Raw genomic sequence first — 17,804 nt, 5'->3', positions numbered from 1 at the left:
AACTAATCATTGTATTCTGAAATACTGATTGCATCAAATGGCAACTAGACTGGAAGACAGTAATCACGCTGGGCTCAGGCGATTAAAAACTCGCTTGGAAAATTGGCGCCTGCTGAGCCTCTATAGAAAGAAATGAATTAAGAAGGAAAACAATAAGGAAGGGCATACATTAATTTTGCTCTGCAGTGGATAATGTTGAGTGTAAGAGATCTAAGGAAGAACTGTGTGTCTTAAGGATTTTTCTCGTACGTTTTCAGAAGAGAACCTGAGAGCCATTGGAGAGAGGTTGCAAATGAAATCCAAACAGTAATCTCAGAAGCAGCAATTTGAAAAGAGCAAATAAATAAAGCATATAAATAGGAGACAGCATTTCCTGCTAGGAACTTACAATTTCTGGCAACGCATCTCAAACAAAGAACTCCCCCTTGCTGGCAGTCCTGCTGGGCAATCTCCTTTCTCCGTTCCCTGGGTAATGTCATTCCCCCCCTCACTGCTAAGCTGCACTGGATATTTGTACAAGTAACTCAATAAAGGATTCCCTCCCAGAATGTCTGTATTGTAGCAAGCCCTGTGTAACTCTTGTTCAGCTGTGAGATCTGTAGGGTAGGCACTCTGTCCACACCACTTTTATACAGGGTTGAGTACCTTGTCAGCACTCCATAAAGAATAAATGCATGCAACTCAAATAAACACCCAAATCTTCTTCAATCAAGTGTACGTGCATTTTACAGCCTTTTCTTGACATTTGCAAGAGTTCATGTATCTCTGCTCATTATTCCCCTGTTTATTACATTACATCCTTTTCTCTGGCTTATGACAGATTCACGGCTCATGTTTAAGGGAGGTTTTACTCTCCAGCCCAGGACAGGACTGTGCTGCTCAGCCCAGAGGGCACCACAGGTGCTCTCTAGCAGAAGCACCCTGGAATTCCCTTTGAAGGAGCTGCAGAGTTCATTAGCTGCTGACTACATGCTGCTAAAATGTATTTTTACAGTGTTAGAAGGCCATGTCCTGCAAAGGTCACTGCTGAGCCCTTTTCTCTCAGCATGTTTTGAAAAGCAGAGCAGGTGTCCAGCGGTTGCACCCCCATTTCAGACTGCTGCTGAGACAGCGGGGACCAGGCCAGCCTGGTGTGAGCCCATCCTGTCCGTAGCTCCAGAGGCCACGGTAGATTAAAGCACTGTCAAAATGTCTATTGGAGGCTGTATTTTAAAAACATGGCAAAGAAAGAGGTGGGCGTGGAGGATGCAGAAGAGTATCAGAGCAGGATTAGACTTTTCTGTAAACTCTTCCAGCCAAAGACTTGGTTTTATATGTCTATTGATCACGGCTACCATGTCTGTCTGTATAAATATATATTTATGAGAAAGGCGTTTATACGCCCTTCCCATGCATCTATTAATTTCTATACATATATTTATCTGTATGTATGGCCTTGTACACACCAGTATTTTATCACCTCACAGTTTGCTGAGGGAATCTGGTTTTGTACCGTATGTTTGCTTTTGAATCTATACTGCCATACTTTTTAAACAAAATCAAGTTTTTGCCATACAGTTGCGAAGAGACCTGTACCAAATGTAAAATAACGATGTTGACCAGCTGTCTGGAACGGAAGTACTAAGGTGACTGAAGTTCCTGTTTGTCTTCCAGGGCACGGACTCTAGGAGATGGTGTTGTCAATGCCAACGCTGGCAGCTGTTTGACCACTTTAACAGAAACCCACAAGCAATATGCTTATTTGTTCTAGAATCGCGGAGTACCTCCAGTGCTTTTCCTCAGGAGAAATTCATCAAAGGAGTAAAGTTAAACAACCTAATATTAACAAAACGGTGATTCATTTTCATGCTGAATTCAGTGGAAAGCTGCTTAATTCCCCAGCCGAGCGTCACAGAATTCTAAATCTGCCCCACAGAGGAGCTGTAAAATGTAGAGGTGATGGATGTAGTTTCTATTTCCCATTGAACAAATACAAACTTTAAAGTTTTAATAAATGCTTGACACTTCTGATTTTTTTTAAAGATACACCTTGACTATGCTCCAGTAGGCTGACTCGACTCACAAAAGCAACTCTTTACCTCTCTAGCAATTAAAGGAAGTCTTTGATGTGGGAGTGAATGCTTTGGTATAGTGACATTAGTATAAATCAGACCTTAAGAATCCACAACACAAAACAAAATGCTAAATCCTGCCATTTATTTAACCCTGAAGCCACTGTTCCCACTGAAGTAGACATACACTCTCACTAGAATGTGTAATGCAACTGGAAGAAGAGAAAAGCCACAGCCCGCCGTGTATCTTCCATTCTCTGTACTTCATGCAAATATCAAAAGAAATACCATTTATAACTTCACTTTGTTCTTTCATCCTTATTTAATGAGTTGTCCGATCCATTAATCTAGTATTTAGCTACTATTTTTTAAGGCTGGATTTTCCCCATTCCCCTCAAAATCCCAGATACACCCCAATTCTGATGTACTAAGGTACAGAGGCGCCTAGCTACATGTTACTTCTCCTCTTGTTGCTGTTCCTATGAAGGAAATCAAAACAGTTTTCACTCTGATGTCCAATTCCATATGATGAGAATGCAAAAATATTAATAATTAAAAACATAGCAAGAAAAAAAATGCCTTCTACCACAGAGAAAGGGAGCTGGTTACTGTCAATGGTAGGTGCTTTTTATGTCAAATAAATTAACTGCACTTCAAAATGATGGTGGTGTGTCAGCCTCATCGTCTCTACCCTCACTCCAGTTATGTATCTCAAGGGAATGCATCTCAGAACACATTACTAAAACACAGGTGTGGGTAAGTTAAACCACAAAAACATATACTCAAGCTGCATTCAAAATCCAGCTGTGACCCACAGAGCCAGTGGAATGCAAAGGCTTGGTTGCTGAGTGTGCCAATCGCTGCCGAGTTGCCTCAGCACAAAGTTCTCTGGAAGTAAAGCCTGTTTGGGGGGTGAAAGATTCAGCATTGTATGTACAGTTTAACATACATTTTTTGTGCCCAAAACACCATGGCTTACTTAAAATGGGATGCTATACCATCCAGAAAGCATCATTTGCTGCCCAGTCCCACTTCTCTCAACTATCACGTCAGTGAAGAGGGCAGAAGATACTTTTTTCTCACCCCGTAGCTGACAGCTAATGGCTGTTTTAACTTTCACATGGAGCAAATTCTGCCCTCTGGAACACCTCTGTCACTCCAACGCCTTTCACACAGTCGCAACTTTAGCTGAGAGCACGTTTTGGCCCCAGGGGTTTTGATGACAATGGCAATCTGAATTAATTTGCCTAGCCAGAATGATAGTTCAAGAGGTATAAAAGCTTCAGAATCCATGAGGTTCACGCATCCGCAATTAAGATGTTTAAACGGCCAACTACATTAAAGTTTATAAAGCAGAGTTAATTTCCTACAGAAGCTGGAGAAAAAGCCTCCAGAAGTTTGTAATTTTCTCCCGACGAGCTACTTACTGCTGCATTTGCTTTTGTTGAGCCTGGACTCAGTTGTTTACTCTGTACATCTCTTAGTATAAAATATTCAGAGTTTATCCTAAGCAATATTGTGGCTCAGGCTAATGATTGTTTCCCGGACTGGGATCCATGCCCTTTGCATTTCTGCTGTCAGAGCAGCCAAATGCTAAGCCATAGACTTGTTTTCTTCCTCTGAAGCAGCAGCTGGTCCCTTGGAAGACACCATAAGCATCTCTGCCGAAATCTGTGTAATTGCACATGTCGGCATGGTCTGTTCTTAACGTATCCTCTCCTAGACAAAACAGTTTTCTCAAGCTGGCTTTGAAGACTGTGTGTGTTTAAAAATAGCTTCAGGAAGATACACACATATATTTTGCTATAAACTGTGTACAGAATATTAATTCTTCAATATGTGATTTTATGAGATTGCCTCATTGGCATCGTTATTGCTATACATGAAGCTGTTTTGTGTGCAAATACGATTCTAGACCCAAAGTTTTAGCTTGGCACAATCATAAAACAATATAGATTTCAACCTGTTGCTGTGTAACAAGAGCAGTTTTTAATATAAATCTTTAAAATGCAGTAAGTGGTTATGTTACTTTTTTCTGATCATACTTTGTCTAGCTAGAAAACTAATTAGCAGAATCTGGTGACCTGAATGTCAGAACCTCTGATATTTCAACAAAAAGCAAAATCCTTAATTCAACAGTCGACATATTGTAGAGAGATCTGCCGTACTCTCCTGCCTATCTCTTATAACTCATAAAGATAAACTTTGTATGGGGGCAAAGAGGGTGGGTTTTTTGGCCAAAATAACTAGAAATCATAAGAAGCTCAAATTTATAAGTTTGAGGAATTGCAAGCAGCTCAATTATATTTAATTATTGCTCTAACTTAGGCATGCCTGTCTACAGACACAAAAGGCAAGATGCACAGTCTTCAACAGGTTTCTAGCCAATAAATCTTACTGGGCCAGGAATATCCTTACCAACACCATGGTGCTACTGAGACGGAGACCAGCAGCTGCACAGAGGAGGTCTGGAGTAAAGCAGAGAGGTAAACCAGAACTTCCTCAGTCCCAGCAGGATCCGCACTCCCGAAGTAATCAGCTGAGGAATGCTTCACTGCCATAAACCTCTTGTCTCTGCCAGGCATCAGGGGAGTCATTATTTCAGGGGCTTTGTAATGGACGGCAGTCTGTTACCTCCCAGCTCCTGAAGACGGATGGAGATGAAGCTCACAGTGACTTGAGGTTGTTAACAGCTGATTTCATGGAGCTGATGATACCGGCTCACTGGCACTAATCAGGTGAGATTAAAAGGACAGCATGGACGGGGAGACGGACTCACCACATTAAACGTTCGCACTTCAAAAGCTTTCTAGTTGAACAGCTGCCTGCCGCAGCCCCAACCTGTCCCCTGTTCTGGGGCAAGACGGAGTGGTTAAGCCTCCAGGGCTGTCAATCTTGAACCATTCAGCAGCACTGAAGAAAAAAATCACTTAAAAAATAAGGTCTAGCTCAAAATGAATTGTGTAATAAACCAACTGGCACCAAAGTAAATCCATCATATAAACAAGTACAGGGTATTTTCACTGCTTCCAGAAAGAGTTTGGACTCCTGGAGTGAGCTAATTTCTTTGCAAGTGACCACAAAATAAAGCTCTTGGGTAATATAAGTGATAGGTACTCAAAAATACGGTAGATGGAGAAATAAGATTAGCTCCACTTTATGTACAAGTACATTACATTCTTGATCACATACTTTAATGGCGAAGCAGCTGCAGAACTTACAAGCTCTGGCTTTGTTTTCAGAGCTCCTGCATAAATAGTTGTATTTAACAACTCCAGGCAGGCGCTTCTTTCTGTAAATTGTCCTGAGAATGTGCTGTGAGTCTGCAGCAAGGAATAATTCCTCAAAATTCAGTACCATTTAAATTGGAGAACCGCAGTATCCTTCCCTTTCCCTAGGTTTTTTTTTCCCCCCATGGTTCCTTACAGCAGTTACTGTGCTGGGGTTAGAGATCACTGTGCCCACGGTTGTTGAAGAAGGTCCTCAGTAGCTCATCTGCTTTTTGTCTGGAAGAGGGAAGAACCTTCCTCACAATCAATCTATTTCAGCTATTACTTTCCTGCTTTTCTTAAAACTATTTTTACTGCACATTAGATAAAGCCTAGCTGGCTGCTGCTAGGAAAATTAGGTCTTCTATTGTTTTAACATTAATTATGGAGAGTTCAAGATAAGGTTTGTGTTAGAAAAGTAGGGGGTAGGAACAGTTTGAATTTTACTTTCATTATAATTAGACAGGAAATTATGAAAAAGTGAAAAATAATTCATTGAAGTGCTTTCCTCTAGCAAGCTAACAAGAAAAGTGCATCCTCACACAGAGAGAGTTCATGGTAAATTATCGAAGCACCATTGTTCTTAATGCATGCCTCTGCCCGGGCACATGCAGCGTGTTTCTATTGCACTTTACATGTGGGCAGAAATGGGCAGGATGAGGCCCTCTGACTCCCTTCTGTTCAATCGAGGGCCCTTTGTGTTACAAAAGAATTAGGCTAAATTAGTCCATGTGTAACTCCATGGAAGCCATTTGAATTACTGCAGAGATGAATTTGAGCCATCAGTCAATTTCTGTGTAACTTGCAAAGGACATGAAAATATGACTAATCTAAGAATGAATTAATCGGGCAGCTGTCTCCCTTTCATTTGTACACTACTGAGATAAACATTTGGACCAAGAAGCTGTCCTCATTATAATTTCCTCACTTGATGCTGCTTTGTGGGTGATGTTTGTGACTACCACGTAACTACATTGTTTTCAGAATTTTTCTTCGTCTGAAATTACTATGGCTGAGGCTTTTAAAGGCACATTTACAGGGAGGAAAAAGGAGTGGTGGACCTTGCTTGGAGCTTCTAAGCAGCTGTGAAGATTGATTGTGCCAAAGCCTCTCAGGTTAGACTTCCCTCTGTAATAAACCATCTCAAGGTGTTCCCTCCATCCCTGATGTTGGTCTAACTCGTTGGTCTAACTCTTTATTTCCCTCTAACTATGGCTTGAAGGCCAGCAGGGAGCAAGTGAAACCTACTGTAACAGGCCAGCAAAACTTCAGCAGTGCTTGTACTTCCTGGCAGGACGGATGAGCAAAGGAGATCCTTGCCATGGTACAACTGCTTTAATCTTTTTCTTCAAGGCTTTTTTCCCCACCTGTGAAGACTGAGGCCCTGTGGTTCAGCATACATATAGAAAGGTTCATCCCACTATGCCTACAGCTCCTTTATCTCTCAGTGTATTGCCCACCATCAAAGCAGCTGAATCATTTATGCATAAATTCTATCAAGTTTCCACCACTTCTTTCTTTTCAGCTTCACAACCCTATTTAGCTGTGGTTTGCAGGAAAGGCAGGACACTAGGAGAGAAGTCCTTCAAGTGATTCTGTGGCAGAAGACCACTGAAGTTAATGAGACTCTAGTGGAGATAAGGATTTTGTCCATTCAGCATCAACAGTAACTTCAGAAACTACATAAGGCAGGCTGAGGCTCGGAAGAGGATGTATTTCTCCGCCTTGTTTGCAGATAAGGAAGTGAGATTCCAAGGGGAATGAGTGATTTACCCACAGTTGCACAGGAAATCAGCAAGAGATATGGAAATTAATGCTGAGAAGCATTTCAATGCCTTAATCATAAAGCCAATCTTTTCCCTCAAACCAACAGCATTAAATGTTCCTTTTCAATAGTGGAATAAGTATAAGAGTTTTACTGACTTACAGTAATGTTTCCATTAAAATATTTTAGAGGGTAGTCAGTTCAAGTTAAAATTGTTGGTCAGCATTATGACCTATGTCCAACTGTAGGGATCAGCAACTGTAGGGATCAGGGATTGTAGTTGATCTGAGCAAGCTCTGAGACTCCTTTGAGGATCAAGTCACGCTAAAGTCAGAAAATGCAAAGTCAAAAAGTCCTAGGTGTGTTTCATTATATTTACCGCTAATTAGGTAGGCTTTGAAAAATGTGGACTGAAATATTCTCTTCCTGGGAAGCTATTAAACTGTGAGACTGAGGGAATATATGGCTTAGAATAGGAAAGATTCACATCTCTTGCCTACAAATAAATCACTTGCACATCAACTATCTATTTGACCATCTCTGAGTAGTATTTATATCAATGTGATATCTAGGTAGCTGCCCAGAGAAGCACATTTTGTATAAATACATAATAGTCTGTTTTTATTTAAACTAGCTTCAATTCATTGTGTCTTAATTGAAAATAATGGTGTTATAGCAGTGATCAAAGAACTGTCTCATTAATTGTCTATTAAATCATTAGCTATTAAACAGAAATAAAAGGTTAAGAATGCAACACTCTCTGTTCTGCCCAAAAGAATATGAATATCTCTCCAATTACAAAGAAACAATAAAGGCAGAATTAATGGTGAAAAGAAGCTTAAGATTAGGCAATTACATCCAAAATGCCTGACAACTCTTATTAGAGGGTTTAGCAGTACGACCTATATAGAAAAGGCAACACAAATTTGGAAGCAAAGTGAATATTGACTTTACCAAAGGGGCTTGTAAAGGGAATATGCATTTTTCTGAAAAAATATAGGCACATAAACCCTGTACTAAATTTTAACTCAGCTAATTAATTGTTATGGATTCAACCTTGCAACCAATACTTACATTTCCAGTTAAAAAATTACGCCTGAACAGCATTCAGTCTGAGAGCACCTCTCAGTAATTTGTGACTGAAATCCATAATAAGTATGCTGTGATTTTCATAGAAATAACATTATTCCCATCTTATAGCACCAAGATGAGGCAAGATGAACTCAGTGAAGACCACATTCAGACCTCTTGTTTTTGTTCATTAAGTCAATATATTAGAGAGTAAGGTACCAGGTCTGGGAAAGAGTTTTCTCTTCTGACAGTGATTTGATACCCAAATAATTTCATAGTGCAGTCAAATGAAGACCTGATTTATACCAACTTAGTCACTACCAAAAAAAAGGGGAATGACAGTGCAAATCTTGTAAAACCTGGGCAGAATTTTGGCCTGTGTTTTGGTCTGCTCTATCTAGATCACTGAAAGGAATGGGAGGACACTCATCAGCTTGAAGGCGCTGTGAAGTAGATCTAATTCCACCTATATATACAAGCCGTTTTGAAAAAGCAAAAAAGGAAGATGGTCAAAGGGCAAGAGCTTTGCTTTCTTGAAGTCTATAAATCCACAACTGCAACTGGAAATCTTGTCTTTGCTCACAGAGGTCATGTCAAGCCTTATTTAGTTGCCAGCTCCAGTGGACCTTTTAAATCTAGGAACCAGAACAACTGCATACCCAGCTTTGACAAGATATCCATCTGGACAACTGCTCATTGAACTAAATGGACTTTAAACAGACAGTGTTTTGAAATGCAACATCTCCTTAACATCTGCAGATATTAATTTTACTAGTGGAAGAGGAATGGGAGTCTTTTTCCTGACCTTTTCCTATCTGGTTGAGCCCTGTATTCTCTACCTACAGCAAGTCCTAGAAATACTAGAAACTCAATTATCAGAAAAAACCATCCACATACACCATCTTTTAGGTCTGGATCTGGTTTTCCAAAGTGCAAAGAAAAGACAGTCTCAGCAATATGTTGATGATATATAACTGGGTGCTTGAGTTTGTAATATGAACAATTAGTTGTTTATATTTATCAACTGATAAATAATAGCCACTGATTAGATGTATGGTACACAGTAAAAAAAAGAATAGCAAAATTTATCAAGAGGGTCTGTTCCTTTGACAATTAAGTTAGTTGTAAACAAAGATATTTATTCATGTTCCTTCTGGTAAGGACTTTCAAGGAAATTCGATTGCTAGAAGAAGAAAATGTGATTTTTTTTCTTTCCCCATCCGATAAATAAGGGAAAATACAGAAGCTAGAGCACAGGCTAGAGACTCAAGAGACCTATTCCGTCACTGGCTGAGGCTAAACATTGGGACAGTCACTTTCATGAAAAGGGAATATTACACTGATGTCCTTTGCAAAATGCTTTGAGGTCTGAAAAGTGCTAGACATTGTTATTGTATAACTAAGTCCCAAGCTATCAACTTCTCTGAGGATACAACGGCACACATGCCTCTGACGAACAATTTGAATTTTATTTATCAATGCTGTGTCTTCATGTTAAATGGAGATAAATCTTAATACAAAAAGTTGGAAGCAAGCAGAGGTTGCCTGACTAAGGCTTTTGCCCAAACCCATCCTGCCTTTCCTATAGCTACCTAGGGTCAAATGGTCACCTACCTATAGGTCTCAGAAAGAGAAAATATCTACAAAAGGTACAGTTGCTCTGTAAGATCTTTAGCTGCAAAGGAATTTCTTTGTTGTTGGACCTAAAATGTAATGAAATTTTGTTTGTTTTAGAGGATGTAATTTATTCCAAAAATTGGTAATAAGCTTATTCAGAGTTGTCAAAAGGTGACTTTTTTGTAATCTTCAAAATAAATAGCTTTGCTGTGTGCAATTCTTGAGCCATCTAAAGAAAATTTATCCAACAAAGTACAAGCTCTCTATTATGACCTTTGCAGTCTTATCTACAAAGAGGTTATAATAATAGGTTAAAAATACACAGGTATAGGATGTGGGTTTCAAATGCAGTCTGACGAGAACTTAAAGAAGCGCTCAGATCTGGAATACATTCACACATGACACAATTGATAGCTAGGATATGGGGAGAAACTTGTTTCTTGAAAGCTACAGAGAGAGCTTATCATAAGATCTATAGGTTACAGGATTACTATGTTAAAAGGATGACTATAATACCCTATTTTTATAGCATTTATATATAATATACTGCACTTTCCTGGAATTGAACAAAGAAACTATCTTTCTAGGACTACCCTAAGAAACTCCTAAGTAATACAAAAAAACCCCACCCCTATACAGAATTTATCATAGTCAATTCTTAAGTTCATTTAAAACAAGAAAAAACCACCCTCAAACCACATAATAAAATAAATAAACCTATTAAAGATATTCAAAAGTACCTCTTTTATGCCTAAAAATTATAATGAGCTAAAAGCTGAAAGTCATGCAATGGTGTCAGAAGTCATGTAGTCAATGTCTTGATAAAGTCATATTAATGCTATTTTCATCTCAATGTCAGGGAGGGAGAACCAGATGAACATATTTTTAAAAAAACTCACAACACAAAAACCTAACAGAACATTGTTTAAAAGCTCTCAGCTCTCGTTTTAAGAATTTTTGCAATATGATTGTTATTTTCTATTCTCTGTCATTCTCCTCCAGATTTTGGTACAGCTCAGTATCTTTACTTGTAATTGTGACTGGAAAGCAGGTGATGCAGTCAGAAGCATGTAGGAAACCTTGCTGTACACTGTTACAATATACTGCATTATTACTGTTAAATAATGGATGCGAAAAAGCCACACAAGAACAAAAAGATCCCTGCGTGGGGAGTTGACTTTTCCCAAGTGGGATGTATCAGACAACATGTTCTTCCTCATCAGCAGTGGCTGGCCCGTGAAGAAAGACAAGGCTGCTCTTTCAGCATCCTTGGCCCTCTCTCCCATATGGAACACGCCAGCACAAATGGCTCTGCATCAGTCTATGGAAATGTGCTAACCCTGCAGAACCTCTGGAGACCACTCTCCTCATTGCACAGTGGAAACAACCCACCACCACAGAAACAGCCATGACTGTCAAACAACTGGTTGATGTAAAATCCTGAATGTGGGCTAGGTCCCAATATGGTGGTGGTGGAAGAAAAGGGTGAAAACTCCATTCTCCACCTCATATGGGTGCCTTACCTTTATGACGTCTTCATCAGCTGATTTGCACTCGGTGGAGTCCGAAACATCGACCACAGACCCATCTTCCTGCACGGCAACAACCTTGACTGGAACAGACACCGTTTTGCCCGTCAGAATGGCCGTGTTAAGGACTTCTGTGTCCTGTATGCACACACACACACACACACAAATGAAGGATGGGTGTTAGAGAAGTATAAAACCATGAGAATGCCGCAGAGGTCAGACGAATCCACCAAAACCCAGCCTCTGATGGGCAGGAGCAGAGGAGTGACCCTTCTTTGCTCGTACCCTTCAAGCTCCATGCAGTCAATGGTTTAACAACTTTCTAAGCCAAAAGTTGCATCTGGACCATCAGGTTCTGGTTTTGATAAACAGAGGGATTTACTCTTTTTGAGTTCTTTTACTCTTTTTTTTTACAGGTTTGGCTGCTGTGGCAACGAAATCTGTAACTCATTTATGCGTGATGGCACATCTGCAGCTTGGCAAAACCACAGTGCTATTCCGGTACGATCTCCAAAGGGTGTCAGCAACTCTTCCCACCCATTTGCCCCAAATCATGCCAGTGATTTGGGAGGTGATTATCAAGCATTACAGTAACAGCATTTCTTCCTTACTGTTCCAGCTGACGGTGTTGCGAGTTGACCATTTTCCCTTTTTGGAACATAAATATATGATGAGAAAAACTATGCATGAGGTAGGGTATTACAAACTAAGCAAAGCCATCCATATGCAATTTTTTTAATCTTTCCCCATCAAAATCCCTCCTAGAGATGTTTTACCACATTTATCTCTAATCCTGATGACTTCACAGTGCTGGCACTCTAATGACTCCATTAACACAGCCTTCCTCTGTGTCTCACTATGGCTGCAGTTTGATTAATTACTCCAAATGAGTTGCTACAGAGGTCCCTGCCTTGCATAAGCAGGTATGCAGACTGGAGGGGAACAGCCTCCAAAGGCCTACAGAGCAGCTTGTCTCTGCTTAAGCAGTGCTGATTGCAGGCCCAAAACTCGACACGCATGTGGGGCAAGGAACGATCTGTGCTTTCATAGATTCAGTTCGGCCTTCTTGAAAAGCCTGCAATAAGAAATACCGCTTTGAATCAATCCGCTTTTCATTTTTCAACCTCCATAAAACTAATTGCTTGCCAGTTGGAAAGAAAAAGTTGCTTCAAACTAATCTAACTTTAAATTCCATTATTAGAATTGGTAGAAGAAAAAATGGATTTTAGTGGAAAATTTGATAGCAGCTTGCATAGGGAGATATATTCACTATCATTTGCTTCTGTCTGCTAGCTAGATTGACAGAAAATAATGGGCATTGACCACAAGCTAAGGACAGCTGGAGAAGACGAATAAATACTTGCAACTAAGATGTATTATTAATCAATATTCGGAAACTTCTACAAAAAGCACCCTGAATTAAATGAGTTGAAGTACTAATAACACTAGTGCCAGCTAACTAATATAGTCTACTAGAGCTTTATGGGCAGTCATGTTCCAGAAAAGCATTTAAGCATGTACTCAAGTCCATTTCTCTTCAGAACAGCACTAAAAGTACATGCTCAACTTGACACTTAGACTTCAATGTGATTTAAGCATTTAAGTGTTGTCCTGAATAGAGATGCTTTTCTGAATAATACCTCATGAAATAAATACGCTGTCTTTGTTCTGTTCTCTACGAGGCACAAACCAGATGTTTTACGCAGTAAATGACTGTCTAGTTTTTCTTTATGCTGAATAGGCTCATTTATAACCAGCTGCCATCCATGAGGGAGGGACACTGGGAAAGAGAGAAGGACATGACAAAAGTGGAAGTGTGAAAGAACAACTGGAAAACTTTTACAAGGCTGAGGTTTCAACAAAACTAAGAAGAAAATGCACTGCCAGGTGAAAGAAAACAATTAGAGGCACCTCAGGTGGAAAGAGGTTGTATAAGACAGACAAAGAGAAATTGAAGGTGCTTCATCCACAAGTATGTCAGAGAAGAGGTAGTTAGATTTCATCAAACCAACAGCAAACATCCCATAAATCCTAAGCCATCAATCCAATACAAACATATTGCAGATATACAATGAAGACATGGTGGTCCTGTGTCAAAACGCTCCCAAGAAGCAGTTTGCCAGTATGCTATTTCTAAGCCATTCTTCAAAACCAGACCATCTTCTTCAGTGCATCAGGGGAAACAGTATTTTTGCCAAGGTCACAACGAACACGCGACCAATTCTACTTCCAAGTCCACTCTCTTAGCACAGCTACGTAACTCCTACGTGTCAGGGGCAGGTGGCACTTGTATGCAATTACGGTCTGATCCAAAGCGCTACTGGGTCATAGATGAAAGGCTTCTTTTGACTTCAGTGGACTTGGAACCAGGTTCTCAACAAGCCTGAACTAATTTCTCCTTTGGTTTTTGTGCTGTTCCCTGTATCACCCTTGTGTTGACCCTCATGTGTGACAAAGGATAAACAAAACCTCTAGTCGCCTTTTAACTCTAAGTGCTGCTTAGTTACCAAGCTGAAGTCAGACTTTGATGCTCTGAAGGATAATGCAAAGTTTATAAAGACATTTGCATTCCTTTCATAAACTCCCCGTGAAGATGAGCATGAGAGAAAAGGTCTTAGAAGAGACACCTCGTGACTCTGCTATTTGTGGGTGCTCTGAAATATGCTCATCCTACTCTTGACACAAGCACTGTCCTGAACCTCCCCTCTTCCCCAGCACAGGTACCCACTGTGCTAATTAGCTGGTGCTGCTTCACAAAAACTACACTTCACTGGTAAGCAATTCTACCATATAAATCAATATTTCAGATGCCTGATGCCTGGATCAAGTGTTACACAAGTATAATAGGCTGTGTAAAGACCTTTTTAAGAGCCGGCTATTTATAGACTGAAAAAATATATTTCCTCTGAGGAAGAAATATGAAGGCAGAACTGAACTAATTGCCCATTAGATTTATAAACAGACCTTTTTTATTTGTGCATCTTCAACAAGTAATAGCATTTCATCTGAATTTGTTTTATATTTCTATGGTACAGTTTACTGCAGGAAAAAAGTGTTACTGAATTTAAGATTCCTGTGCTAACTATTACTAACAGCATCTGAAATGTAGAGGGGAGTAATAATGTTGATTTACATAGGCAGATCCTCCCATGTGGCACAGCATCAGTGAAATACCTGGAACGATACCTAGGGACCACCAGCACAAACGTTTAACTGCTGACACTGCAAGGTCCCAGGTGGAAAACTGGGAATCCCTTCCTATTTCTTTTGCTGAGGGTTTCAGCTGCCAGATCTTGACCAAAACCTCAATTCAAGCAGCCTGGGTGGAAGCTACACAGTCATATTGCAGGCTCTATCCCTAAATAATAATTATGTGCGTGTTTATCTCCAGCTCCTTCTCTGTACCTGAATGCATTAGCACCTCAGCAGAGCTCTTCTTAATTACAACTGTAACGTGCTAATAGCATTTCTTTGTTGTCTGAAGGAATCTACTTCTTATCCAGCCTAGGCTAAATTAAAATTTAATACAACATCAGGTTGCAACAGAACTAGGAAGCAAATGACAGCTGTTTTAATTAAAACCTAAAGCTGATTAGATGGCACTACTGAGAGAAATACTCAAGAGAAAGAGCAGAAAACTACTGAAACTCAAGGCCAGGATAATGGCTTTATTTAACTACGAATAAACCCTGCGCACTGCCATAGTAAATGTTTGACAACTCATTGCTTTGGACAAATGGCAGGGGCGGCGGGGGGAATGTGAATGGGAGATGTGTCAAGAGTCATGATAGAGCTGTGACTACCAACACTGCTGTTACCTATGAATGTGACCAGAAGCAGGGATTACTGAGCAATGACTGCAATGGGTAGACACGAACCAGCTGAGGAACTCCAGGCACAAAGTCTGCAATAATTAGGCTTTAAACACCACCACACTGACCTAAATCCTCATTAGGCATGTGACTTCACAGCAGCTCACCCAGCTACTGTGAGCTGACATGACAGTTTTTCCTCCTCTCTTCTGGTTGAAAAATAAAGACATGGAAAAATAGATTTTGCATCTCACAAGAAAGCATCTCGGGAGCCAGGAGCTGGACATAGGTTACGTATACCCCAGCCCAAAGCCACCAGCACATCTTTCCTGCCCCTCCGGGAGCAGTCAGCATCCTTTCCACAAAGTCTGGTGGGACACAAAAGCCCCACGCTGGCCCACTTTACCATGACAGATATCATCCTTGTGATTAATGCACAAGCTAGTTGTGGTTTTCCGAGGTTAACAAAATATGCTACAGCGCAGTAAACCCAATAAACACTCAATTGTAAATCAGGAGGGAAACCTGAAGCCAACCCTATTCCACTGACAAATGCTACAGCTAAATGCCTTTTGGCATTTAGTTGAAATGACTGTCTTCACTGAAGAAGGCACAGAGCTGAAACATTTGTCTGCAGAATTGCATTCCTTCATTATTATTTTTTTTCCCCAGAGTGTACCTCGTGAAAATACATTTGTAATATTAGAAAGAATCTTTAGGAACCAGTTCTCCTGCCTGGGAATGGCATCTCTTAAAAAATGTAAATTATAGGGCAGATTGTGACGTGTGGGCTGGGCTAGGGGAGGTTTTTTTATTTGATAAATTATTCACCACCTTTTTCTTCAGATCAAAGAGCAAGGCAATATAAGTCCATTAAGCAAGCTTAATATATAAATTAGATGCTTTGCTGAAATTATTATAATCCAAAGCAATTCTGTACTTTTCCCCCCTCATAGCTGAATACCATTTTAGGTTTCCAATACATATTAATGAAGCCTGGTTGCTAGAAAGCTATTTATATTTTCCACCATTATATCAGGTAAGATATACTATTTTGCCACCCTATAGTATAAACAAACAACTGGGATTATGTGTTTATGAAACATTAGAAAACATCAACAATCTTGCAAAGACCTCCTGGTGTTCTTTAACCCTTTTTCCTTCCTACATTAATACAGTCAGTCCACTTCATGCCAAGGAGCCAGACCCCACAGTAATGCTAGCTGGAGTGCAGCTAGCCGCTTTGGCAAATGGCTGAGCAGTCGTTATTTCTGGCCTGAACTGGCAATCCTGCCTGCCCAGGACTGGCCTCAAGTCTGCAGAAAGTGCATGTGAAAGGAGTTACAAGCCCTAATAAAGGGCTGAACAACAGCCAATTCCTTATTCTGCAAACATCGTTTCAGTGGAGCCACTTGTAGAATCAACTGTTTACCAAGTTTTCAGATGTCAGAGTGAGGCGCAAAGTGTAACCATGCACAAGTCCCCCTGCCCTGACAAGCACGCGTGTTGCTAGAAGGTCATTCCCGCTCCCCTCCAACCTTCCTCTGTCTCGGCTGTTTCCTCATTTCAGCTTCTTATCCAGCATATCGTTATTAGGAGTGATCAGTTATGACAGATGGCAAATCACAAATACTGCCAGCTATCATGTCAAAGTTAAAGGTCATCCTTTATCTCCTTTGCTTACCAACATAATAGCTTTACTTCCTATTGAGATCCCAAAGGAAGAACAGGTAGGTGCATATATTCTGCAGGATAAATTAATTAATGTAGATTGAACCATACAGAGAGGTTCTTAATCACTGATTCTTACAGAACAATGTAAGCAGCAACTATTAGCCTACTTGAATGTCATTGTAGATGTGTATTAGTGTGTGCTGCAAAAACAATTTGCTATAGCACAAAAAAGCATGATACAGAGACTCCAAAGTTGACTCTTATTTCATAACTTGTCTTTTTGCCACAGATACATTGAAGAAAGCTTTTATCTTAGCAGAGTGTACCTGGCACATGCAATCAGCTGGAGTGGTAATTCTGTCTTGGAGTTCATGGAAACTAAAGCTGAGATTTATTCCATTTCCATGTTTTTTTATGAAGGAAATTCAGCTCATTTTGAGGTTTATGTAGGATGAATAAGCAAGACCTGCTGCTGAAGGTGAAACCTGATTAGAAGCACAGATACTGTCATATCTATGACCTGAGGCAGTTTTATTTTATATTTTATAACTCAGAACAGATCTGCCCCCATTAAGCAAAGGTTCAGAACACAGCCTGGCGCACTAGGCAGAAGTAATTGCAACCTGTCAGGCAGTCTCCACTGTCTCAGCTAAGTACTAGTGCCTTCTGCATGAGCAAAAGACCTTTCCTGAGACTGGGCTCATGCTATTTCACTTCAGCCCATTATGTCCCGGTAGAGTTTATTCTCCAAACCTACTGTGTTAAACATCATGACACCATTGCTCCAAAGTACATACCTGAGGTGGAAGGAATGGGAAATTCTTACAGCTGGAGAGCAACTATCACACATCTGGTTTTAGTTGTCTGCACAGAGAACAGACACCAAGAGCTGCCGGCTTGTGTTTCAGGACCTTTTAGTACACCAAGAAATACAGGACCTAAAGTCAGCATAAAAGTATGGTAAACTCTGCCAGTCATTCACACTGGAATTTACACTACAGTTAGAGATCTGTATA

At 40.2% G+C, this 17,804-nt stretch overlaps 1 protein-coding gene across 1 annotated transcript in view; it reads right to left on the bottom strand.

Moving 5' to 3' along the window:
• TMEM132B (transmembrane protein 132B) overlaps positions 1 to 11,434 on the bottom strand; it is a 42,392-nt gene extending 30,958 nt beyond the window's left edge. The window contains exon 1 of the mRNA XM_009701570.1: positions 11,297 to 11,434. The gene's annotated coding sequence lies outside the window, so the exon portion shown is untranslated. The remainder of the gene's footprint in view (positions 1 to 11,296) is intronic.
• Between the last annotated feature and the right edge of the window lie 6,370 nt (positions 11,435 to 17,804).

This window comes from Cariama cristata, unplaced genomic scaffold, assembly GCF_000690535.1.
Source record: "Cariama cristata isolate BGI_N322 unplaced genomic scaffold, ASM69053v1 scaffold6636, whole genome shotgun sequence".
Classification (NCBI taxonomy): domain Eukaryota; kingdom Metazoa; phylum Chordata; class Aves; order Cariamiformes; family Cariamidae; genus Cariama; species Cariama cristata.
Note: the sequence above shows the minus strand (reverse complement) of the source record. Positions and strands in the feature narration are given on the sequence as shown.